Source organism: Chiloscyllium plagiosum, unplaced genomic scaffold, assembly GCF_037043375.1.
Source record: "Chiloscyllium plagiosum isolate Xiang-an unplaced genomic scaffold, Cpla_swu_hap1 HiC_scaffold_2, whole genome shotgun sequence".
NCBI classification, from domain to species: Eukaryota; Metazoa; Chordata; class Chondrichthyes; order Orectolobiformes; family Hemiscylliidae; genus Chiloscyllium; species Chiloscyllium plagiosum.
Genome location: NW_028270140.1, coordinates 54,048,181 through 54,075,364, shown reverse-complemented (window position 1 = coordinate 54,075,364; position 27,184 = coordinate 54,048,181). Strand labels below are relative to the sequence as shown.

General features: G+C 39.6%; 1 long non-coding RNA gene across 3 annotated transcripts; it reads left to right on the top strand.

Annotated features, from left to right (window-relative positions):
- On the top strand, window positions 1-25,609 carry LOC122562091 (uncharacterized). Of its 3 annotated transcripts, none has more exons than XR_006315208.2 (4): window positions 1-124; window positions 13,613-13,734; window positions 16,831-17,085; window positions 24,637-25,609. It is a non-coding gene; the product is annotated as an uncharacterized LOC122562091 (long non-coding RNA). The 3 variants fall into 3 exon arrangements; XR_006315210.2 differs by having other exon boundaries at window positions 21,043-25,609; XR_015760209.1 differs by lacking the exon at window positions 1-124 and adding an exon at window positions 6,292-6,614 and having other exon boundaries at window positions 21,043-25,609.
- Window positions 25,610-27,184: the final 1,575 nt, after the last annotated feature.

Here is a 27,184-nt window from a genome sequence, read left to right as displayed (position 1 = left end):
TTCGTTCCTAATCTACTTTAATAACTGCCCAGTCTCTTCAACTTCTTCATCTTTTAATTTGTTTGAAGACCAGATCTCGTCCACTTGCTGCTTTGTGAAACTTTGGTTTTTTCAATGTCTGTGAGTAAGTATTTTTTCTGAATTTGCAGAATTCCTTGCATCAATTGTAGTTAACAATGAATGGTCTCTATGATTATATTGAATGGTGGAGCAGGCTTGAAAGGCTGATTGACCTACTCATGCTCCTATATTATGTTTCTATATTTTCTGAGGACGGATACTTAGAATTTTTTGTTCATTTGTTTAATGACATCAATGTTTTCTATGTGATTGATGGTATGTTTTGTCTATAGATTACCTCACTTGCTGACTGTCAAAAGGTCAGCATGATTTTCTCGACTGCAGGCCATCATATCATTTTAATAATCTTGGTCTAATGATCATTTACCCATTTGGAATTGCCTAATTCCTTGGTTATAACATTTTAAAAAAAAAGTTATGAAGCAGACATCACAGAAACATAACTGATTTCTATGCAAGCAAGTTGCGAACTGACAGTGGATTAACGGGCAGCAGAGTCACAACATAATAAATACTCTACACATGAAGTACTTAAATGTGAAGTCTCTTCAAGGCAGGGTGCTTATAAATTTAAACTGATTTTTTATTTGTTATTTCGTATGTTAAGAAGGATTAAACATTATATAGTATCAATTTAGAGTGATTTTATGTGTGCTGTTGCAGAGAAGACTGGAGGCTTTCTTATGTATATGCATTTTTCATGAGATGCCACAGCAAAGAAGTAACAGTGGGAAAGTAGATGTAAAATAGTTAAATACACTCACACATATTGTATAGATTTTGTGGACCTCTGTACATATACAACTGTCAAACACATTCATGGTTCAGATCTGACATCCTGTGTAAACGCAGCCAGGATCATTTAAAAAAAATCCATTTATGAGATGTCAGCATCAATTGGCTAGGCCAGCATTTATTGTCCATCACTAATTGCCCAAAGGGTAGTTAAGAATCAACCACACTGTCAACGGCCTGGATTCACGTGTAGATCAGATGGATAAGGATGGAATTTTTCTTCCGTCAAGGTTATTCGCAAGTCACGTGGTTTTTTTTTAATCCCAACAATAGACAATAGTTTCATTTTTATCATTAGATACCAGATTTGCTGTTTATTGAATTCAAATTCCAACATCTGTTATGGCAGAATTTGACCTGGGTCCCCAGTACATTACCTGTGTCTCTGGGTTAATTGTCTAGCGATACTACAATTAGGCCATTGCCTCCCATTCAAATATCCACCAATCACTTTTTTTAAGATAAGTGCTTCCACTATCACTTGCCCAAACCTGAAAAATTGTATTGGCTGCAATATAGATACATTTCTGGCAGAATCCAATGATTTTCCACCACCCTCCACTGATCAGTAGCAGCGCTGTGGAATACCTACAAGATACACTGCAACAAATTGTGACCTTTCACACCAAAAAGACAGGGTCAGCAGATCATAGAGTCATAGAATCAGTGTGGAAAGAGGTCATTTAAACCATCAACCACCGACCCTCCGAATAGCATCCAATCCAGATCCATGCTTCTACCCTATTCATGTAACGCGACATTTAATGGCTAATTCACCAACCTTGCACATTCTTGAAAACTATGGACAATTTAGCATCACCAATCCAATTAACCTGCACATCTTAAGACTGTGGGAGGAAACCAGAGCACATAGAGGAAAAATAGAGATTGTAGACACAGGGAGAATGCACAAATTCAATCACACAAGGCTGGAATTGAACCTGACTCCCTGGTGCTGTGAGCCAGCAGTGCTAATCACTGAACCACCAGGCTGCCAATGATATATGACAACACTACCCCCTACATATTCCCTCCAGGCCACCTACAATTCTCACTTGCAAACATATCTGGGTCAAAATCCTGGAACTCCTTCTTTAACACTACATGAGTGCATCTACATAGCTGTTAGTTGTCTACTGACATCAGGTAAGAAATATCTATTTATATCAAACCAATATGCTTCCAAATCATTACTTGTAAATTCAATTTCTGATGAACCAATATCATCACTTAACCCTAACAGTGTTACTGGTTTATGCACAAAGATGTACACACAAATAGTGCAGTTTATGATCATGTACAGAATCAGAAAAAAGCTGCACATGTTGGAAGGAATGAGAGTGCAAATAATAATTAAAGACCAAGGAAGGTAATTAAGCAGAGATTGAGTTACTGAATGGAGACATAACAAATAAGGAACAGAGAAAAAGGAGTCTAATCAGGCAGTAAGACAGATGAGATCAAAAAAGAAACCTGACATTGCAAATAGATGTAAAAATGACAAACCAAGCAATGCAAGTGAAGAAAAATTATGATTTGAACACCAAAACAACAAAGTTTTTGGAAAATTAAAGGGCACTGCCTTCATGAAGGATTGTAAACGTTTTTAAAATTAGGAACAGACAAAACAAAAATGCTTCTCATGCACATCTCAGGAAATGATGCAATGGAAATTTAGATTTGTTTTAGAACATTATGTTATTTTCTAAAACTCCACATTGTTCTTAGCCTTGTTAATCTTCTTTGCTTCTCTTTACTCCTGAAATGAAATTGGAAATTTAGCACAGACTCAGGGCTGTGTTGCTGTCTTGGACGTACACAATTGCTACCGCAGTTTTCTTCCCATGGGGAATGAAAACTCTTTCTGTTGTCCTCATGCATGCAATCAATTTTCAAATGAATTCAATGAGAATGTTGATGGAATAGTTAACTATGATTGGCATTGCAATTGAGATTAATACAGTGCAAAGATCATTAAATTTTAGTTACATGCAGTATTTCAGGAAGAATGTTTCCACTTAGAAACAGTGAGCAAGTAGGTGATTGACAAAAGCATAACTTTAAAAAGCTGCAAAGAAAATACTCAATGTAAACAATGTGGATTGGTGAATACATCAGAGAGTATAGCTTACCATACACAAGTGGTTTGGTATTCTAGTGCACTATTTTCTTGATCTACCTTGTGGGCGGCACGGTGGCACAGTGGTTAGCACTGCTGCCTCACAGCGCCGGAGACCCGGGTTCAATTCCCGCCTCAGGCGACTGACTGTGTGGAGTTTGCACGTTCTCCCCGTGTCTGTGTGGGTTTCCTCCGGGTGCTCCGGTTTCCTCCCACAGTCCAAAGATGTGCAGGTCAGGTGAATTGGCCATGCTAAATTGCCCGTAGTGTTAGGTGAAGGGGTAAATGTATGTAGGGGTATGGGTGGGTTGCGCTTCGGCGGGTCGGTGTGGACTTGTTGGGCCGAAGGGCCTGTTTCCACACTGTAAGTAATCTAATCTAATCTAATCACATCTCTGTGCTTTGTTTTAAAGTTGTAGGTTGTAGATTTTTCAATGTTACTGGGAATCAAAAGCATTTGATTATTTTGATGGCATTTCCTCATCCCCAGTACATACACTCCAAGAGCCAGGATATAGTAATTTATGATGATTATGATTAATTCATAAAGAACTACGAAGGTATTCCACTCTCTGGAATGAATTCAATATCTCATAGTTTGGACCAATAACTATAAAAGTAGAACTGGAGCATATATTCCACCAGTGCTGTAGAGCAGTTAGAGAGTATTGATTATTCCCAATCTAGTGAGCCATTACAGTCAAGTAAATGTTATTTTTGTAAGGGCCAATAAGGTATGCAGTGATAGTCATATTTGTTCTGTAATGTTAGTACAAGTTATACACTCATGTTAGGTAAGGTATTTTCTTATCAAAGTATCTGTTCTACTTGAAATTCAGTCATGACAAAGACTCCCAGGAGCATATCAGAATCACATTCAGTTATTCCTGAAAACATTTCTGATGTGGTCAAACATTCTGGCCAACCAATGGGAATCCCTGGCTTTTGCATGATAAAAATAGGGAAGGTTTGTTTGGGAAAGCAATGAAACAGCATAATACTTTAATGAGAAAATGGAGAGGCTAAATTCAGGCATGGGAAGAAGCAAAAACATTACTTGTCTCACATGTCACACAGTCAGCAGATCATTGGAATTGTTTTGCATTGGACTAATCAGCCATCTCAGAACCCATTGAGCTGGAATGGAAGACAGTCATCCTTGATCTCAAGGGATTTTTTTTCTGTATTCATTCAGGAAAATGTGCCTTCACTGCCTGTGGTGGTATTTATTATCCATCCCCAGTTAGCCGTGAAAAGGTGGTGAGCTACATCCTGATTTGCTGCAGTTCATCTGATGTAAGTACACCCACAATCCTGTTAGGGAAGGAATTCCAGGATTTTGACATGGCAACACTGAAGGACAGACAAGTGGCTTGGAGGGGATCTTGCAGATCATAGTATTCCTATGTATCTGTTGCCTTTGTCCTTCCAAATGGTAGCAGTCATGGGTTTGGAAGGTGCTGTCTAAGGAGCCTTAGAGAATTTCTGAAGTGTTTCCTATAGTTGGTACACCATGCTACACACATGTTGTCTAAAGAGATTATGAAGTTTGAATAGAGTTTCATATTAGTTGGAAGGTAAAAATAATTTCATTTCTTCTACTGGTACATATTTGCAGCATTATTTTTATCTCTTTAACTGCTTGATTGTATTTGCTTCCATTCCCTGTCTGAGGCTGATAGTTTAGTATGAAGCATTGGTTTTCGATCTGAAGTTGGTAGGCTTCCTCAGATTGAACCCAATGCTACTAAATGTGAGGCTCCACGTTTCTTGGTAAACTGAAATGAGGGCTTCCTTAACCTGGTTTTGGCAGTTCTGAATAAGGTTCTACACAAATCTGTCTTCCTCATTATGGTTAGAGATTGCATAAAGTCAGCCTTTACCGCATATACTGCATATATATTTCAGCTTAATAGCATTCATTTTTGTCTTTTTATTTTCACCAACTGGGAAAAGTTGTGTCTAGTTCAGTACTGTCTGTTGTTCTCATAAACAATTTGAGAATCTTACATTTTGGGAACTGACATGAATTATACATAGAGATCTACAGCAGAGAAAATGGCCTTTTAGCCCATCATGTCTGTGCTAGTCAAAAACAATCACCTAACTATTCTAATCCCATTTTCCAACCATTGGCTCATAGCCTTGTAGGCTTTTGCATGACAGATGCGCATCTAAATATTTGCTAATGAGTGTTATGAGTTGTTATGAGCATTTAATTATTTGTTATGAGTGTTTCTGCCTCTCCCACTCTTACAGCAAGCCAGGCAGCATCAGGAGGTGTAGAAGTCAACATTTCTGATGCAACCCTTCTTCAGGACTGGGAGTGGGTGTAAGGGGAGCTGCATATAAAGGGTGGGGTGAGGGGGTGTGGTGGTGAAATTGAATAGGTAAACTTAGGTCTCGACCTATGTTCACCTATCAATATCTCACCACACCTTACCCCCTTCCCTCACACGCGCCCCCCTCAACCTTTATCTACAGCTCACCTTACAACCACCCCCAATCCTGAAGAAGGGTTACACCCAAAATGTTGACCTCCCCACCTCTTGATGCTGCCTGGCTTGCTGTGTTCTTGCAGCCTTGTGCTTGTCGACCTTGGATTCCAGCATTTGCAATTTTTTTTGTCTCTACCACTTATACAGCCATTGAGTTTCAGATTCCCACTACTCTATGGATGAAAAAACATTTCCTCACATCTCCTCTAAACCTACTGACCCTCACTTAAAAACCCTGAGCATTGATCCCTCTATCAAGGGGAAATATTTCTTCCTGTCTACCCTAACTATGTTGCTCACAATTTTAAACATCGCAATAGTGTCCTCTCTCAATCTCCGCAGTTGTAAAGTAAACAACACCACTCTGTCCGATCTCTCTGCATAACTAAAACTCTCCAATGCAGGCAACATACTGATAAATCTCCTCTGTACTCTCTCCAGTGCAATCACATTGCTTATATAATGTGGATTCCAGAACTGCACATAAGACTCTAGCTGTGGCCTACTCCACAACTACATATGTAAAATAACTGTACAACAGAATTCCCCAGTGATATAGACAGGATATTTAGAGTTCTACACATATGCTTCTACAATCTTTGTGAGGGCGCACCAAATGAATATCTAGTCAGATAAGGCCCACTACCAATCATAAAGCTGATTTATTTCACAGTAACGTAAACAAATAGAACAGTAATTATGATAGCACTTATTTATCTGAAACTTATCACTTCACTTGCATAGATTGCCTTCCTTGCTTAAACAAAATGCCTTGTATGTACCACATAGGGTTACAAAGAGAAGCAGGCCTTTTGACCCTATACTCCATGCTGGTGTCTCCTATTTAAATCTAAATGCATGAGCCTCTATTCCCTTCTCTCGCAAATGCTTATCGAGTCCTGTTTGAATGTATCTATACTGTTCACTTCTCCTGGTAGTGTGTATACTGTTTTGGTGACAATGGTTATATTTAAAATTTGCTCATGGGATGTGGGCACCATTGCCTATCCCTAATTCCACTGGAGAAAGTTGAATGACCTACCTTTTGAACTGCTGGAGCCCTTAGAATATAGGAACAGTCGCAGTGCTATTGGGAAAGGAGTTCCCTCTTGGAATTCATGGTGACTGCAGCATTTATAACTTCTTGGTCCCTGAAAATTCCATCAGCACTTTCTCTTTAACAAACATACCTGTCTTCAAGTTCTCAAATCATTATGCCCTCTACTAATCTGCACACATTCTCTATCTCACCTCCCTCTGTTCACAGAGAGAGAAAAATTCGAACACATGGGTGAGAGGTTTTAATGAGCTTAAGAACAGTGTAATAGACCGCTTTTTACTGTGGAAAAAACCATTGATGCTCACGATTTAGCAACTCAACTACCTCTAGAATTTTACATTTGTCTGAATATGGTATTCTTTAAAAGAAATTAAACATTAAGGGCAAGCCTTTTCCAAATCATTTCTGTGAAGAATTCCTGAATGGAACATTAATCTGTCCCTTTATTGAATGTATTGGAAGAAAAGAAAGAACCAAAATAGCTTTTAAATCACTTGCAGTCTTCACAAAAAAACTCTACTGGGTAAAGGAGCACTGGGCTCGCAGCAATGAAATCAATTCTATCTAATTATAGAAAATAATTGCCTGGAGATTATTTGATTGCACCCAAATTAAAAATTGGATCACACTTCATGTGTTGCCTGGACCTAAAAGAACTGCATTGACCCAGACCCACTGTATTGATTTTGGTCAAAAAGAAAAAGGAAACATATATAAAGTCGAGGTGGATGGGAACTGAGGAAGCCTTTGAAGTGTAAAATGGAAGTAGGAAACAACTTAAACTATGAATTTGAAAAACTAAAGGAAAAGTAATTAGCAAACAGGATCAAGGAGAATCCAAAGGCTTTTTTGCACAAAAATAAAAACCAAGAGTGTAACCAAGAAAAGGGTTGGTCCAGTCAAGGACAAAGGAGGGAATCTTTGCAAGCTGCCAGGAGAGGTAAGGGAGGTTCTAAAAAAATACTTTGTGTCTGTATTCACCAAAGAGAAGGAATTGGTGGAGGATAATCTCAGGGAAAGGTTGTCAGATTTCTAAGCTAAGTTGCTATTAAAACGGAAGTGGTGTTGAGTGCCTTAAAATGTATTAAGATGGATCAGTCCTTGGGTCCTGATGGGATCTAAATCATAATATTGAGGGAGGCAAGGGAACAAATTGCTGGAGCATTGACAGATATCTTTGTAACCATTTTGGCCACAGGTGAGGTCCCAGAGGGCTGGAGAATAGTGAATGTTTTCCCATTGTTTAAAAAGGGTCGCAGGGATTATTCAGGAAATTACAGGTCTGTGACCCTCATGTTGGTATATGCACTGTGATGCTATCACTTAAAAGAGGAGCAAATGAGGAGTGCAGATGCTGGGGAGCCAGAGTTGAAAAGGGTGGCTCTGGAAAAGTGCAGTAGGTCAGGCAACATCTGAGGAGCCGGAGAGTCAACATTTTGGGATTCCTGATGAAGGGTTAATGCCTGAAACATCGACTGTCCCGTTCCTCAGATGCTGTCTGACCTGCTTTGCTTTTCTGATACCATCCTTTTGGACTGTCACTGTTAAGAGGTTATATTGTCCTGGGATTTTTGAAGAGAGATTGTAAAGGCAGAGTGTCTACTGGAGCCGACCCAAGTCAATAATTTATGAGGTCTTTAGGTTTTGTTTAAAACAGACAAAGGATGGGGAGTGGCCAGTTCTCGCAGATCAAGCTCTTTAGGTTTTTTTTAGCTGTAGGAGTGGAAACTGGGTCCCAGTAAAATGATTCCTAGCTGCTACATTCTCTGATATCTGTTTTGATGTTATTCCCTCCTGGAATGGAGAACTGCGCGTAAGAATCTGTGTCTGAATTTACCTTTTCACCAAGGGGTGTGTTTATGGAATGTTACTATATTGAAACAGTTAATTAGTGAAAGGCACTGTATCTGTTATTCAGTTAGGTTTTCCAATAGTTAATTTATTCTGAATTCTTCTTTTTTTCATTTGTATTTTAACTATACTGTTGATATAAATTGTGCTTTTGTTTAATGTCGAGTGGTTCGACCAATCGCATCACATCTGGAACAAATGGTCCACAAATGCCTTTAAAATAAGAAACAGTTAAGGTATAGGCTAATTCTTAAAATATTTTGAAGGGGTCTTGGTCTGGTTCATAACAGCATTTAGAAGTAATTATTGATATTAGTGATAGCATGATTTTGTGTGGGGGAGGTTGTGCATCATTACCTTGATTGAGTTTTTTGAGGGGTAACGAGGGTGATTGATGAGGGGAAAGTGGTTGATGTTGTCTACATGGAATTCAGTAATGCCTTTGACAAGGTCCCACATGGCAGACTGGAACAAAATGTGAAGTCACATGGTATCAGGGGTGAGCTGGCAAGATGGATACAGAACTGGCTTAGTCATTGGAGACAGAGGCTAGTGGTGGAAGGATGCTTTTCAGAATGGAGGGTTGTAACTAGTGGTGTTCCACAGGGATCAGTGCTACGACCTTGGCTATTCATGGTCGCCAGAAATGATTTGGAAGAAAATGTAACTGGTCTAATTAGAAATTTGTGTACAATACAAAGATTGGTGCTGTTGTGGACAGTGAGGAGGATTGTCAAAGGATATAGATCAGTTGGAGGCATGGACAGAGAAATTGACAGTTGGAGCGTAATTTGGACAAATATGAGCTGATGCATTTTTGGAAGATCAATGCAGGTGGAAATTTTACAGTGATTGGCAGAACCCTTAGGGAAATTGGTATGCAGAGAGATTTGTGTGCAAATCCACAGATCACTGAAGGTAGCAGTGCAGGAAGATAAAATAGGAAAAAAGGCCAATGGCTGCTGGCCTTCATTGAAAGAGGTACCGAGTGTAAGGATAGGCAAGTTACATGGCAGCTTTATGGAATCTTAGTTAGGCTACACTTGGAATATTGCATATAGTTCTGGTCACCACACTACCAGAAGGATGTGGATGTTTTGGAGTGTGTACAGAAAAGTTTAACCAGGATGTTGCCTGATATGGGGGATTTTAGCAATAAAGAAAGGTTGGATAGACTGGGTTTGTTTTCACTAGAAATTAGGAGGTTGAGGGGTGACCTGATAGAAGTTTGTACGATTGTGAAAGGCATGAATAGAATGGAAAGTATGAGTCTTTTACTCAAGATGGAGGGGTCAATTACGAGGGGACACAGGTTCAAGGTGTGAGGGAGGAGGTTTAAAAGAGGTGTGCAAGATAATTCTTTCACACAAAAGGTGGTGAGTGCTTACAGCACACTGCCAGAGGAGATGGTGGAAGCAGACACAAAGTAGCTGGACGAATACATGAACACGAAGGGAATGGACGAATATGGATCCTGTGCAAACATTTTTAGTATAAAAGGGCAAAATGTGTTGGCACAGACTTGGAGGGCTGAAAGGTCTGTTCCTATGGTTTATTGTTCTTTGTTCTGAGGTAGCTCACAGATGATGAAGTGCACTGAAGCATCTGAATCATACACATTTTACAGTGCACAAGGAAACTATTCAACCCACCTTGTCTGTACCAACTCTGCAAATAAGCATGTCACTTAACGTGACTCTCCCTTATTCTTCTGTAATGCTGCACATTCTTCCTCTTCAAACGACCAATTCCCTTTTAAATGCCTCAATTGAACATGCCTCCACCACACTGTCATACAGCGCATTGTGTTCCTCTGCTTGTGATATGACTGGTTTTGCATCCATAGAACCTTTGTCATAAACCTCTTTTGAACTGTCTTCAATGTCACTCAGAACTGAACACATTATTCGAGCTCAGGTCAGACTAAAGCCTTATGTAAACTTAACAAATCCTCTCTGCTCTTACACTGTGTCTGTATTGATGAAGCCAGGATATTGCATGCTTTATTAACATGTTTTCACGACCTGATCTGATTTGTGTGCAAATGCAACCAAGTCCCTCTGTTTCAGCACCATCATTAAAATTTTACTGCTCATTTTATACTGTTTCTCCAAATTTTCTTGTCAAAATGTGTCAAAGTTCTCTGCATTGAATTTGATCTGCCGTGTATCTGTCAACCCAGTGACTTGTCTGGAAGATGTTTATTCTCTTCTCATGGCAATACCCTCCAAACCAGGATACAACAGCTTCCCAAGAGCCAGTGGGAGGTAAAGGAACAGATATGTGACAGGTTATGAAGAAAAAGGTTAATGAGGTGGGTGATTTTAACTTGCCTATCTTAAATAGGCCAGGGGCTGGAATGGGAGGGAATCTGTTCCATATATCCAGGGTGGTTTCTGAAAACCATATATAAATAGTCAAACCAGGGAAGGGGCCATATTTGATCTTGTATTTGGGAATGAGCCTAGTCAGATGATTGAAGTTTCAGTAAGGGAGCATTTTGGGAACAGTGACCATAATTCATTAAGTTTTAAATTACTTATGGATAAGGATAAGACCAGTCCTTGAGAGAAAGTATTAAATGTTGGGAAGGCTAACTGCAACAATATGAAGTAAACTGGGCAATGTAAATTGGGGGAGGCTATTTGAAAGTAAATCTAAATATCTTATGTGGGAATCTTTCAGAGACTAGTTGATTAGAGTTTAGGACCAGCAGGTTTCTGTGTAGATGAAAGATAAAGCTGGCAAAGTTTGGGAACTCCAGATGACAAGAGAAATTATGAGCTTTGTCAGAAAGAAAAAGGAATCATAAATAAGATTTACAAAACTGAAGGCAAGCATAGCCCTTGAGGAATACAAAGAAAGCAGGAAAGAACTTGAGCAAAAGGTTAGGAGGGTTAAAACAGGCCATGAAACAGGATTAAGGAAAATCCATTTTATACCTATATATGGAGCAAAAGGGTAGCTAGGGGGACAAGGACAAAAAAAGAAATTTATGCATGCAGTAGGAAAATGTGGGTGACGTCCACAATGAATTCTTTGGAGCAGTATTTACAAAGGAGAAAGGCATGGTGGATGATGAGTCTAGAGAGGAGCATATTGAAATTCTAGGGCATGTCGTAATGAAAAAGGAGGAGGTGTGGATGTTTTGAAAAGAATTAAGGTAAATAAGTCCCCAGGGGATCTACCACAGGAGACTGAGGGAGGTGAGGGAGGAAATTACTGTGGCCTTGTATGAAACCTTTGTATCCTTTTTAGTCACAGGCAAGTTCCCAGAGGAGTGAAGAATAACCAAAATGATTTCTTTGTTTAAGAAGGACAACGAGGATAGTCGAGGAAAGTTTGATGGAGCTGCAGATAGTGAGGAAGATTGCCAGAGTATACAGTAGGATATAGATAGGCTGGATACTTAGGCAGAGAAATTAAAGATGGAATTTAATCCAGTCAAATTAAAGTTTTTTTTTGTTTATTTATTCATTTGTAGGGATGTGGGCATTGCTGATGGGCCAGCACTTATTGCTTATCCCTTGTTGCCCTTGAGAAGGTGGTGGTGAGCTATATTCTCGAATCACTGCTGTAGGTTAACCCATAATGTTATTAGAGATGGAATTCAAGGATTTTGACCATGCATTTTGGAAGGTCTAGTACAAGAGGAAAGCATTCAGTAAATGACAGAACCCTTTGAAGCATTAAGATACAAAAGGGATCTAGGAGTACATGTCCACAATTTCTTGTAAGTGGCAATGCAAATGGATAAGGTGGTCAAGAAGGCATATGGAATGATTGCCTTCATTGGTCAGGGCATAAAATACAAAATTAGCAAATCATGTTGCAGCTGTATGGAGCTTTAGTTAGGCCACATTTGGAATATTGTGTACAGTTCTGCTCACCACACTACCAGAAGGATTTGTAAGCTTTGGAGAGGGTACAGAAAAGTTTATCAGGATTTTCCCTGGATTGAAATGTATTAGCTACAATGAGAGGTTGGACAAACTCAGTTTGTTTTCACTTGAACATTTGAGGCTGATGGGCCACCAGATAGCGGTTTACAAAATTATGAGAGGCATGGATAGAATTGATAGAACGGTTTTCCAAGGTTGAAATGCCATTTACTAGGGGACATAGGTTTAAGATAAAAGGGAGAAGTCTAAAGGGGCTAGGAGAGGCTTTTTTTTTAAACAGAGAGGGTTATAATTGCCTGGAATGGTCTGTCAGAAGTGGTGCTGGAAGCAAATACAATCCAAATTTAACAAGACTTCTTCACAGATGCATAAATAGGCAGATAATAGAGGGGTATGGACCACATAGAGTAAAAGTTTTTATAGTTTAGAAAGCCATCATGCGTTAATACAACTTAGGTGAGCTGAAGGGGCCTGTTCCTGTGCTGTATTTTCTTTGCTCTTTGAAGGGGGTAGAGGAAATCGGGATGGAACCACACATTGGACAGCAGGATTGACCCATGGATTTAATATATAACCAGAAGGAACAGTATTCTTCCTGTCACTCCTATAGTAAACTGAAGTGGAGTAAGTGATCATCAATGTTTGGTTGCTAAGTGCCTGAAGAAACTGACCACAGTATAAACCTCAGCTGCTCATGAGCTCATACACAATTCAACTATGCAAAAGAGGTTTGAAACCGTTTGCATGTATGTAGTTTCCTAACATTTCTTTTCAGCTCACTGATGGAACAAGTTCATCACCCATTTTTTATTCCTTTCATCTTTTTAAGTTTTCTCTGCTCTCTGTAAAATAATCTTTTGAAAGTGATGGTTTCCAGACTAAAGATCTGCCATAATATATATACTTTCCTTCTAACAAATAATGGTTCATGAAAATCTCTCTACCTTCATAATAATGAAGGTGGTATAATTCAATGGAACAGGAGCAGAATCATTTGGGTGTCAGAAGGCTTTGCAAACAAACATATTTGCATTTAGAAGGCACAAATAGTATCAAAAAGTGATGCCGGAAGCTGCTTTAAACTCAAGACCATCATTTATTCTGCTCATGTCACCCAAAGTACACTGAAAGTCAGGCACTATTCTAAAGTAATTACTCAAATCAGCATTCTTAAGCACTTCTGTTATTTTGGGCTTGGAGATTAACACTCCACATTATGCATGGCTAGAAAAAGACAGTAGCACACAACTTGCATTCCACATATCAGTACTTACAAACATCAACAACATTTCATGCTTCTTCACAGATCCACTTATTGAGCTTCAAGAGTAGGCATCGGATGAGTTAAGGAAGTCAATGGACGCAGCAGGGGAAAGAGCAGAAACTGCTGACCGAACATTGTAAGATTACTGACTGTTGCAGAGCTCGGTGAGTAAAGTTGAAAATTCCAGTTTAACAAGGAGAGAAATTTTAAATGAGCAGTGCAATGATCCAGGCAGGTGAAGAGAAATTAAGAAAAGAATATTTACTGTTGACATAATAGATATATTTTTGTTATTAGTTTATAAAAAATATTTTTAAAACACATCAAAATGCAATTATATACATGAATATAAACATTAACTGTGGGAAAATAATCATAATGGGGAGATGTTGTATAAGGGTATGATCCTTAAGTGATTAATTTCAGAGGCTGCATTAAATTCAATCAGGCAATGTCAAACTGCCTTGTCATTGCTGGATGGCACCAGATACTTATTTGTGTCAATTTCTGCCAGTCCATCCATATTTTATGGAGGCCTAGTTTTAAGATGCTAGATTTATTCAGAATATATTCTGGTAAGCCACACAACAAGATGGGTAGAATTTTTGATATGAAGATGAGACTTCATCTCCAGAAAGATCAAGCAGTGCACAATCCTATCAATACCCCCTTGATAAGATGCACAAATACATTTGTAACAGATTGTTCAACAAAAGAAATGTGAAACAAGTTTTACCAACATTTTGGTTTCCATACCATCGGCCGCAAGTCCAGCCCAGTCCTTAGTTCTGAGTAAGGGTCATTGGACCCGAAGTGTTAACTCTGATTTCTCTGCATAGATGCTGCCAACCCTGCTGAGCTTTACCAGCAACTTCTGTTTTTGTTCCAATTCTTTAGGATTTGATTAGTAATGATTCTGCTGAGTAACTCCTCAGTGTTAGAGTTTGAAATATCCTGCCTGGAGTACATTCTGTGTCCTTGTCATCCTTAGTACTTCTTCCAATTGGTATTCAAGATGAAGAAGTTTATTTTGGACAATAGAGTTATGATCCTTCTTTTCAACAGGACATTTGGCAAATTGATTTATTATTTAGTATTTTCCAACTCTGAACACAGAAACCAATACTTCGTACTATTGAAGTAGCTTATGTTACACCCCAGCCTTTCAAACTTAATTAAACTGGGTCCTGCAGTAATTGGTAAACCAACTTAAAATTGATGCTGTTTAAACAAAAGGCAGTGGAATATTTACCGTATGCTTCCACGGCTCTGATTAATTCATTTCATAACCTAATGACAGAGAATGTTTATTGCTGCTTCAAGAACGCTCTTTTAAATTTTTAATCTCTAATCAGCATTCTCATCCAGGAAGCTTTGAGTTCACAGTTTAATATTTTCATAAGCAGAGACGCCTGCTTTATGACAGGCATTTATTCAAAGCCCTTTCATTTTTCTTTCCCTTCACATTCCTAGATATGATGGACCAGCAGAAAACATTGTTTCCCACATTCACCAAAATATAAAACATCAATTGTAACAAGAAAGCAAAGATTCTTATCTGATTTTTGACTCATTTCCCACATATTGTTTTATTTCATGCAATTGATAGAATTTACATTCACTACAACCATGCATTGAAAACGTGCAAGGTATCAAAAATATATTGACAGCATTCCACATCTACTTGAAAATCTTGGAAACAGCTAATTGTGGACATTTATCGCTAAACTACCGCAAACAGTACCTTGTATTCATACTGGGAACTTGCACTTTTTCCATGGTTCATGTGCATTATGATTTAAGAGGACGTCACCATCATAATTTGTATTCCTGTTAGCTTGCTTATGATACATTCTGTCACACCAGTCAACTTCTTTTACCTAGTCACACTTCACAACTTCTGGTCTGTAGTTCTATGGATAAGCAGTCCAAGAAAATCTTCAAATGTCATTCTAATTGTTTGAGGATTTCTGCCTGTATGCTTTTACTATCCTCTGAGAAAAATAAATCTCTTCAAATCACCTTAGATTGAATTTGTATCCCTAACTATTGACATTTCTAATAGAAACAGATCCATATTCTATTGAAGTTATTCATAATTTTGTTTACTTGGATTCCTATCCCTTAGCCTTGTTTCTTCAAGGGAAAGCCCACAAGCCAATTCAAATGAAAGCAAAGTACTGTGTATGCTGGAAATCGGAAACAAAAAAAGGGATGGTAAGAGAAATTCAGCATGACTGGCAGCATCTGTAGAAAGAGAAACAGAGTTATCGTTTCAAGTCCAATGTGATTCTTTTTCAGATGTTCAGTTCAGAAATGAAATTTTGAAGAAGAGTCATACTGGATTTGAAACATTAATTCTGTTTCTCTCCGACAGAAGGAGTCAGACTTCCAGCACCCTGTTTTTATCCCAGCCTATTCAAGCTTTCCTGCAGCTGAAATTCTCTGTACATAGAAGCATCTGATAAATCTCCCCTCGACATGCTCTACTGGGACTATATCCTTCCTGCAATGCAATGACCAGATCACTGGTATCCTAAATAGTGCTTCTATGCTGCTTTTATAGTCTGTGCCTCAGATAGTAGAGGACATTATCTCACATGGCTACTTAACATGATACCTATGTGCCCTGACACCTTTAGGATTCAATGAACATGTACTTGAAACTCACTCTCGGAATCTTTTATTGTGTATCCCCTTGCTTTGTTTGTGCCCCCAAACGTATGCCCTCAGACTTCTCCAAATTTAAAACAAAATGATTTAGTTTGCTTGTAGGACGTAATGCCATTGGCTGTACCAGCATTTATTGTCCACCTCTAGTCACCTTTGAAAAGGTCAGAAGTCACACAATATCAGCTTATAGTTCAACAGGTTTATTTGGAATCACAAGCTTATGGAGCACTGCTGCTTTGTCAGGATAAGGGCTTCACCTGATGAAGGAGAACTGCTCTGAAAGCTTGTGATTTCAAATAAACCTGTTGGACTTCAACCTGGTGTTGTGTGACTTCTGACCTTGCCCATCCCACTCCAACACCAGCATCTCCACATCATGGTCACCTTTGAAAAGGTAGAGGTGAGTGTCCATTTTGTATCACTGCAGTCCATGTGCTGTAGATATGCCAATATGGAGGGAATTCTAGAATTTTAACCAAATGTCACTGTAAGAACAGTGATATAATTCCAAGTCAGAATGAAGAGTGGTACAGAGAGGAACCTGCAGATGATGATATTCCCAAGTATGTTCTGTCCTCGTCTTTTAGATGGAAGAGGTCATTGGTTTGGAAGGTACTCTCTAAGGATCTTTGGTGAATTTCTGCAGTAGATGGCTACTCAACATCGGTAGTGGAGGGATTTAATATTTGTGGATCTGGAGCCAACCAAGCAGACTGCTTTTTCCTGCATTTACTATCTCATTCATTACCCTCTTCAAGATCCCAGGAAGAAATCTACCTGGACATGGACACTTGTCAACCTGCAGCTCCATGACTTTGCTGTGCATTATATCTCTCATGATGGTAAGTTTGTTGCATTTTACATCAACGACTGGATTTTTTTTCTTCTTTAGTGAAAGGCTGAAGCAAAATATTTGTTCATTTCATCTTCCTTTTCCTTATTATTTACCATTAACTTCCCATTCTCACTCTCTGTGAAACTAACACTAATTTCACTTTCAATTTCTGGGAACAGTAGAAGGCCATTCAACCCCTCAAGCTTGCTCTTCCATTCAATAAAATCATTGCCGTTCTGACTCCTGATAAGCTTTCACACCCTTGTTTAACAAACATATATCTATCTCTGCCTTAAAATTATTCAAGGACTCTGTTCCACTAACTTTTCAAGAAGAAAATTCTAAAGACATATCAGCCTCTGAGAGAAATAATAAAAACACCTCATCTCTATTTTGAATCTATTTCCAGATTCTTCCAAAATAGAAAACATCCTCTCCAAATGTACCCTGTCAATACTCAGAAGTGTCTTATATGTTTCAATCAAGTCACCTCTCATTCTTCTAAATTTCATTGAAAGAAACCTAGTGTGTCCAACCTTTCATGAGCTTTCCTGTTTAAGAGGTATGTGAGAAAGTGAGTCATATCCAATATGCTGGATTAAAGGAAACAGTGATCCTCCAGGCCATTGTTTAGATCCATACATGTGCTGAAACCCCCCAGGAGAATCTACAAAAAAAAAACTGTCCTCTGTACTTGGACTCAGAAGAAAAGGGATTTAGATTAGATTTCCTACAGTGTGGAAACTGGCTCTTCGGTCCAACCAATCCACACCGACCTTCCGAAGAACAACCCACCCAGACCCGTTTCCCTCTGGCTAATACACCGAACACTATAGACAATTTAGCATGGCCAATTCTTCTAACCTGCACATCTTTCGACTGAGAGAGGAAACCAGAGCACCCTGAGGAAACCCACGCAGACACGGGGAGAATGTGTAAACTTCACACAGATTATCGCATGAGGCTGGATATCGAACCTGGGAAGTGCTGTGAGGCAACAGTGCTAACCACTGAGCCACCGTGCTGCCTCAAAAGGGATGTAATGATTGTAACAAAATCAGCCAGATGGACCTCATAGAAGTGGGGCTGTTAATCTGGTCCAATCAGGGACCCCTGGCTGATAGATAAAAACAGAAATGTAAACAAACAGGAGTTGGAAAAAAAAAGGAAAAAAAAGGGAAGTGTTACGTTAGGGCCGGGGTGTCTTTGGAGAAGGAGCACACGGTGTCGACCAACACCCTGAAGTTGTTCAGGGGGAGGTGGGTGCCGCAGGGAGTGGAGTGCATTATTTCTCCCTCCAACTCTATTTTGATTTAGTCCCTACCCTCCCCTTCACTGTTTTTGATCACACAGCACTGCTCTTTGATGTGAAGGGCAGTGTTTGTCACTGGCCACTCGGGTGTTTTCCTATCTTCCTGGTGGTGGAAATTGAATAAAGATTCGTGCACTTTGTGTCTTCCACTGTGTTTGACACCTGCACACACACACCATGGGTGCTGGGGATAAAATAAGCACTACCGCACTTAGGAGGTAGTGTGGGGGTTAAATAAATAAATTTTAAAAAAAATTAACTGGAGTGTCAAAAAGAAATAAATAAAAATAAAATTAAAAAAAATAAGTGTTTCCCCCTCTAACTCTATTTTGATTAATCCCTACCCTCCCCTTCACTGTTTTTGATCACACAGCATTGCCCTTTGATGTGAAGGGCAGTGTTTGTCACTGGCCATCCAGGTGTTTTCCTAACTTCCTGATGGTGGAAATTGAATAAAGATTCGTGCACTTTGTGTCTTTCACTGTGTATCACACCTGCACACACACAGCATGGGTGCTGGGGATAAAATAAGCACTACCGCGGATAGACGGGAGTGTGGGGGGTTAAAAAACAAGAAAAAAAAAGAGAAAAAAAAGAAAAAAGAGAGAAAAAAAGAAAAAAGACAAAAAAAAGAGAAAAAAAATTTAAAAAAATAAAAAACAAACAGAGGGTTAAAAAAAAGGGGGGGTGTTACACCCTGGGGAGGGGATGGGATGGGATGATAAAAAAAAACAGATGTATTTCCCCCTCTAACTCTATTTTGATTTAGTCCCTACCCTCCCCTTCACTGTTTTTGATCACACAGCACTGCCCTTTGATGTGAAGGGCAGTGTTTGTCACTGGCCACCCGGGTGTTTTCCTATCTTCCTGGTGGTGGAGGTGCCAGATTAGGTAAGTAACGGAAATGCCTATCTACAACAAAAGAAAATCTAACAAATGGTCTTGATGTTCAACAGAATTAACCCCCACTATTATCATCCTGGGAGTTAATGTTGCTGAGAAATAGAAATAGAAATAGATTGTCCAAATAACAACTGTGTCTATAACAGCAAGTGTGGGCATGTGTATTCTACAACAAGTAAATGACCAACAACAATCAAGAAGTTTGACATCATCCAGGAAAAAAAATATACTATTTGATTAGTACTCCATCCACACCTTTCACCATTCACTCCCTTCACCACCAACTCATAGTTGCAGCAATTCTACCATAGACAAGTTGCACTGCAATATTTCACCAAGGCTCCCCCAAATGCTGTTACGACACGATGGTGAACTCTTCTGCTAATTAAACCAAGCACCAGGAAAGCTAAACTTTCTTCATAATCTGTAAAAGCATGAGTGACAGAAAACTCCCAAATTACATTATTTAAAGAAAAAATATCAATTTATTCTTTAACTCTAAAAGTGAACATTAAACAATGGCTGTTTACAACTCTAAGTCTCCTTTATTTGAAATGTTTGTTATCTGCCTTCAACTCTATAATAATGTACTGCTCCAACAAAAACCCATACTAAAGTTACATCAACTTAATTTCAAGACCACAAAGTGGCTGTCGTCTCCAGTGTCTACCTTCTTTCGGCTGAAGATCTCCTTGGGTCGTCTTCATATGAAAAAAGTACCTTTGATAGAGTGTTTTGAATAGCAGTCTCTCTCGATGGCAGCTTACTCTTAATGGCAGTTTACTTTCTGTCTAACTGCCAAACTGCCTGCTTCTTTTATGCCCCCAACATTGAATCTTCTCATTGGTTCAATGTTGGCAAAACAATAAATTCAAAATCGATTGGGTTTTAGTATCCTGGGTCATAATTTAAACTGATTGGTTTAATTCAAATTATTGTCAAAATAGCAACAACTCAGCAATCTGTTTCACAGCCAAATGTTACATATTTTCAATTTTGCAGTACACTCTGAGACTGTTAGTCCTATGACAGGTGCTTTTAAGCTCTCAGTGCAAAACAGCATTCACTCTCTCTTAAAGGTTCACACCTTCAACTTTATAACACCTCCCCCTTAAGAAAATATGAACCACCATAATTACAAGATGGCTCCATTTTCTTTTCCCAATTCTTATCCCCATTACAACGAAATACGTAGGACATTAATCTAAGTTCATATTAATTTCTGCTATATATATAAAAACATTGGTATTGGTTCAATCTTACATATACTTTAACAGTTACATCTGCAATAACACTTCTGCTATCACATTCTTACAACATGCAACATGTACAATTTGTAAATTAAAAGTCTGTAACAGAAGACTCCAATGAAATAGTCTAATATTCTTGTCTTTAGATTGTTCCAAGAAGGTAAGAGGATTGTGATCCGTGCACACACATTGTTTGTCACATAAACATTAAAATGTTGTATGCCATTGCCAAACTCAATAATTCCTTTTTTCTCAGTATGGTATTTTCTCTGGTGGGTGTGGAGTTTCTTTGAAAAGTAGCCAATTGGGTTCAATTTAATTATCATCTTCCTGTAGCAGTACAGCTCCAACTCCCATATCGTTAACATCGATTGTAACTTTAAAGGGTTTCAAAAAGATTTGGTGTAACTAAAACTGCTGTGGTGGTTAATACTGCTTTTAAATTGTCAAATGTCTCCTGGCATTTTTCTGTCCACCAAAATTTTGTGTTCTTCTTCAGTAAATCTGTTAGCGGTGCTATGACACTGCTGAAGTTCGGAACAAACTTCTGGCAAAATCCGTTTCATCTCAAAAATCGAAGCTCGTCTTTCTTCGAGGTTGGTCATGGAAGTTCCTTGATCGCCTTCGTCTTTGTGTTCCTTGGAGTCAATCTTCCATGACTGAAGTTATATCCCAAGAACATCAACTTTGTCTTAGCGCATTCTGTTTTTTTAAATTTTATCACCAGTTTTGCTTCTCTTAATTGTTCAAAGAGCTCTGCCAATTGTACCATGTGATCTTTGCAAGACTCACTAAAGGTCACTATATCATCTAGATAGACTGCACAGTTTGTTAACCCAGCTACAACTCTGTTCATGAATCATGTGGCTGATGCATTCTTCAGGGAACATCTCCGGGGACACCCACAACAATCAATCCCACCGCCCCGTGGGCCAACATTTCAACTCCCCCTGCCACTCTGCCGAGGACATGCAGGTCCTGGGTCTCCTCCACCGCCACTCCCTCACCACCCGATGCCTGAAGGAAGAACGTCTCATCTTCTGCCTCAGAACACTTCAACCCCAGGGCATCAATGTGGACTTCACCAGTTTCCTCATTTCCCTTCCACCCACTTTACCCCAATTCCAATCTTCCAGCTCAGCACTGTCATCATGACCTGTCCTACCTGCCAATCACCCTTCCCACCTATCCACTCCACCCTCCCCTCTGATCTAACACTGCTATCCCCACCCCCATTCACCTATTGTCCTCTTTGCTACCTTCTCCCCAGCACCCCCCCCCCCCCCCCAATTTATCACTCCACTCTGGAGGCTCCCTGCCTCCATTCCTGATGAAGGGCTTTTGCCCGAAACATCAATTTTCCTGCTCCTCAGATGCTTCCTGATCTGCTGTGCTTTTCCAGCACACTCTAAACTCTGGTTCCCAGCATCTGCAGTCCTCGCTTTTTCCCTGAAGCATATCTATCCTACGGTTTTCCATTTTTATCCATATGTTCAACCAATGACCATTTAAATAAGCTTAAAATTGGCGAGTCTACTACTGTTGCAGGTAATGTGCTCCACACTACTACTCTCAGTGTATGGCTAGCACAGTGGTTCAGTGGTTAGCACTGCTGCCTCACAGTACCAGGGACCCGGGCTCGATTCTTGCTTTGGGCGACTGTGTGTGGAGTTTACACATTCTCTCCATGCCTGTGTGGGTTTGCTCCCATTTTCTTGTACAATTCAAAAATATGTAGGTCAGGTGAATTGGTCATGCTAAATTGCCCATAGTGTTAAGTTCATTAAATATAGAGTAAATGGGTGGGTCCCACTTTGGAGAGTCAATGTAGACTTGTTGGGCCAAATGACCTGTTTCCATACTGTTGAGAATCTAAAAAAAAACCTCTGACATCTCTCGTATATCTATCACCGCTCAATTTAAAGATATGTCCCCTCATGCTCGCCATCACCATCTAAGGAAAAAGGCTCTCACTGTCCACCCTATCTTTAAGATAATAACCTTCAGAAATATATTCTGACTCATTTCCTGAGTATGCATCAACATATGTATCTCTTTATTGTCTCATCTTTCTGATGTAAGTTCGTTAGCCTTGCAAGACTAAACGCTTTTGCCTGTTCAGGTTTTTCTTGCACTATTACATCAAACTGTTAACTGAACCTCAACTCCTTCAACTTTCTCTTTAGTTTTTGCTTAGTGCTGTGATTTATGATATTGGGATCTTGTTACTACAGTCTGGAAAAATTCCAGGGTACTTTTCTTTTAACTCCTCAGTTCTCTGGTCTTCCTTTGGCTTCTCCACAACAAGGTATGTCACCCCCACCTTGGATCCTGCTAAATCGTTCCCAAGCGCAAACTGTATTTCTGGAACTGACAGTCTATCAATCACTCCCACTGTTATCTCCCCAGTCTTGAGTTGGCACTCCAACTGATCTTACATAGGGGAGCATTAAATTTCTGTCCATCGGTCCCACAAATGATCACTCTCTCAGGTAACAAGTCAGAAAGAGTGCAAATGTATTCATCTCTTACTATTAGAGACTGATTAGATCCTGGATCTCTCAAAATTATAACTTCTTTCTTTTCTCTCTCTGTGCTTCTTGAGTAAACTTTACCCACAAAGGTGAAGACTTTATCGAGATCAGGCACTAACTCCATACCCAGCCTCTGCTGAGGCTATGCATTGTCCTACAGTTCCTCAACCTTTCTTGACATTTCCTTAACTACTCTCACTAATGGCACTGGCTTAGCTCTTTTACCACATCTTCCAGCAGAATAATCTCTCTTACAGCCTCATAGGTCCTATCTATTTCTAAGGCCCGTGCCCATTTATCAAAATTGCTACATTTAATTCTTTTGAACTCAACATAAGTCTGACCTGGTTCCTTATTTATATCTCTGAACTGCTGTTTATACACTTCTGGTACTAATTCATAAGGACTCAAACTAACCTGTTTGACATCTTCATAATCTCTTGACCCTTCGTCTGACAGTGCTGCAAATACCTCACCAGTTCTACCTACTAGCTTAGTCTCAACTAACATCACCCACAAGTTCTCAGATCACTCCATCTGCCTAGCCAATTTTTCAAATGAAATAAAGTTTTCAACATCATTCTTATCAAAATGCGGCAGTGCTTTATCATATTTGTATATATCACTACTTTTGCTTTTCATCTCTGTCCTGTTAACTTGACTTTCCTGACTAATTTGCAACTTCTGAAGTTCAAATTCTCTCTCATTTTCTCTTTCTTCTCTTTCCTTTTCTCTCTGTCTTTCTTCTCTCTCTCTGCTCAACTAAGAACCGTCTCTCCCTTTCTTTTTCCTCTCTCTTTCTTTCTTTCTTTTCTCTCTCTTTCTTTCTTTTCCGTCTCTTCCTCTTTCTTCTCTCCTTTTCTTCTCTTATGGCTCTTCTTTCCCTTTCTTTATCTTCTAATTCCATTTTCCTCAATTGTAATTTAATTTTTTCTAATTCAATGGCACTTGCTTGTTTCTCTGACACACCTAACTCCCTTACAATTTCAGCTTTACTTTTGTCCCTGATTAAACCCAGTTCTAACCTAATTGCTAATTTTAAAAGTGTGACCTTTTTCTGTCTTTCTAAAAACCTTTTTGGCAAATTTGGGAATCATCGACAAACCCCAGAACCTCTTTAGCAATTTTAAGAGGATTTCTCTCACTTTTAATTTAACCAACCACAAGTAACCGAAATTAAACAAATTGTATCACCTACGTTTTATTTAAATATCTAGGACACTAATTGGTAAGAGTTTAAATCTCTGGGAACTTTCGTACCCCAAATCTGTTCAAATCTGCTCAAATGTCAAACCAGTCCAAAACACGGACCCAAACCACGCAAACTGTTACGACACGGTGGTGAACCTTTCTACTAATTAAATCAGACGTCTGCCTTGGAGGATGGTCACCTGAAGGTCCGAGCTTGAATGTCCAACTGGGAGGGACACTCCTGTCTGTTGATTGTTGTGTGGTGCCCATTCATCCGTTGCCGTAGCCTTTGCTCAGTTTCTCTCCCACCACATACGTGGCAGGTACTTACGTGATTCAGCCAACGTTGTCTATCTTATACGTTGCAGGCAAGGATGCCCTGAGGCATGGTACATTGGGGAACTTCGGGACAGGCAGCTGCGAAAATTGGGCGAGCAGAGGGTGATAGCTAAGTTCCCGACCCACAGGGAGGACCTCAACCGGGACCTTGGGTTCATATCACACTACAGGTGACCACCATTGCACTGTACATACACACAAACATTCCTACACACACAGGCACTCCTACACACACAGACACACAGACACACGTATACACAGACACGCACACAGACACTCACACACACTCCTACAGACACACACACTCCCACATGCATCCTCTCACAGACTTAGACCACTTTACACTCACACACACACTTATATACACTCTCACACAGACACTCACAATCCCCCATCCCAGACACACACACTCCTACAGACACACAGACTCCAACATGCACCCTCTCACAGACTTAGACACTCAACACTCACACACACACACACTTTCTCTCACACTCACAACTCCCTACCCCAGACACACATACACACACACATACACACACAAAAACCCACATGCACACATATACATATACGTTTGTGTGGGGTGAATTTGTACTTGCATAGTTACATTGTACTTTGCTCAAAAACTGCATGAATTCATGTAAGACTGTTAACTCACTTTTTAGATTAGAATCAGTCTAAACATTATGGCACAGACAGAGAACACAGGGGGCTAACATCTTCAACATATTGTCTGGCTGACACCAGTTGTTACAGTTAACCTGAGAATGTAACTTTTAAAAAAACGTTTTGTGATTTACATATGAAAGAAGTGAAACTATCATGGTATTCTAACAGATGAAAGACTCAACAAACAATCAAGGTATTTTTCAATGTATAATTTCAGTTACATCACACTGTAAATTTTTGCTGTAAATTCTGTGTTTTACAATTGTGTTCTCCACAACCACCTGATGAAGGAGCGTCGCTCCGAAAGCTAGTGTGCTTCCAATTAAACCTGTTGGACAATAACCTGGTGTTGTGTGATTTCTGACTTCATTACCGCCACCTTGGGCCACCTGGAGTGGGAATCCATGACCACTAGGACCATCTATCCCTCCACCGGTCCTGCAAAATCAATGTGAATCTGTTGCCACAGTGATTGAAATCATTCCCATGGGTGAAGGGGTAATAACAGCAACGCTTTGCTTACTAATGCACTGGATTTGCGCAATCCTGCTTTCTCCTACATCTGGGAGTCCACATTTGGCCACCAAAAGTAACTCTTGGCTATTGTTTTTTTTCATTTACACTACACCAGGGTGCCCTTGTTGCATTTATTTCACTTTCTTTAGTCTAATGGAGGAAGAATAATCACTCTCATTCCCCATAATAAGCATCCATTTAATACGAACAACTCCCAACTCCTAGACAGGTAAGGATATAATTCTTGGTGGTTTCTGTGAAAACTCTTCCTCTCAGGATTAAGTCCACCACTAGATTCAAGACCAGTCATTCTGGGTAGTATTCTACACCTGACACTGGTACTTTATCTTGTTCGGAAAAGCACATAATATTCAGATTCCAGTCAGGAACATGCTTATTTCTCAATTGTGGTAACATTGACAAAACATATGCATTGCCATGTTTCTCCAACTGTGGTTATCTGATTTCTAATGACTAGGCTGACAAAGCCAATGCCCATCTCTGCAGACATGCTGCCAAATTGATGGTATTCCCAAATGCAGGCCAAAAATGGAGGTTAGCAGTCTGTGGTCTGATGGCAGCACGAAGTGTCTGCTGTAAAGGAAATGGGTGAAATTCTTAACTCTGAACATGTTGACCAATCATTGTTTCCACTTGGGCATACTTCTCCTCTGTCTTTGCCGGTGACCTTGATGCAAATACAATGGACATTTCCTTTCCATATGTCAAAATATGTGGCAGTGTAGCACCAATCCCATACAATGAAGCATTGCACGCTAACTTCATTGCAATTTTAGGTCAAAATGAGTAAACACGTCTGACCTTTCCAGGGTTTGCTTCACCTCCGAATAAGTCTTCTCATATTCCTGAATCCATTTCCACGGCTGCCTTTTTACCCAGCAACCAATGCAAGGCTTTTAGGACGGTTGTCAGATCAGTCATGAACATGCGACTTAGTAATTTACAAGTCCCAAGAATGATCTCAGTTGAGACATATTCTCTGGACTAGGAGCCTTCATGGTCACCTCAACTTTCTCGGGCTCCTTGTGTAGTCCCTCACCATCAATTAAGTAGCTCAAATACTGGGGTTGGGTATCTGGTCGGTATGAACGGGTTGGACCGAAGGGTCTGTTTCCATGCTGTACATCTCTGTGACTCTATGAGATACAATACTAGATGCACTTTCAGACTCAGTGGACAAGCCTCCCACTTCAAACTAAAGTTTAACGTTTACTCCTTTTATTTTCCCCAGGGTTGCTTTGAAGACATTGTTATATCTGTCCAAAATCTCTTGCAAACTTACTTTTGAGTTTGCCAACCTATTAACCATGCCCCAATTTAACTTTAATTTCTGGAACCATGTCCATCCAAATAATTTTAGGTCACCTTTCG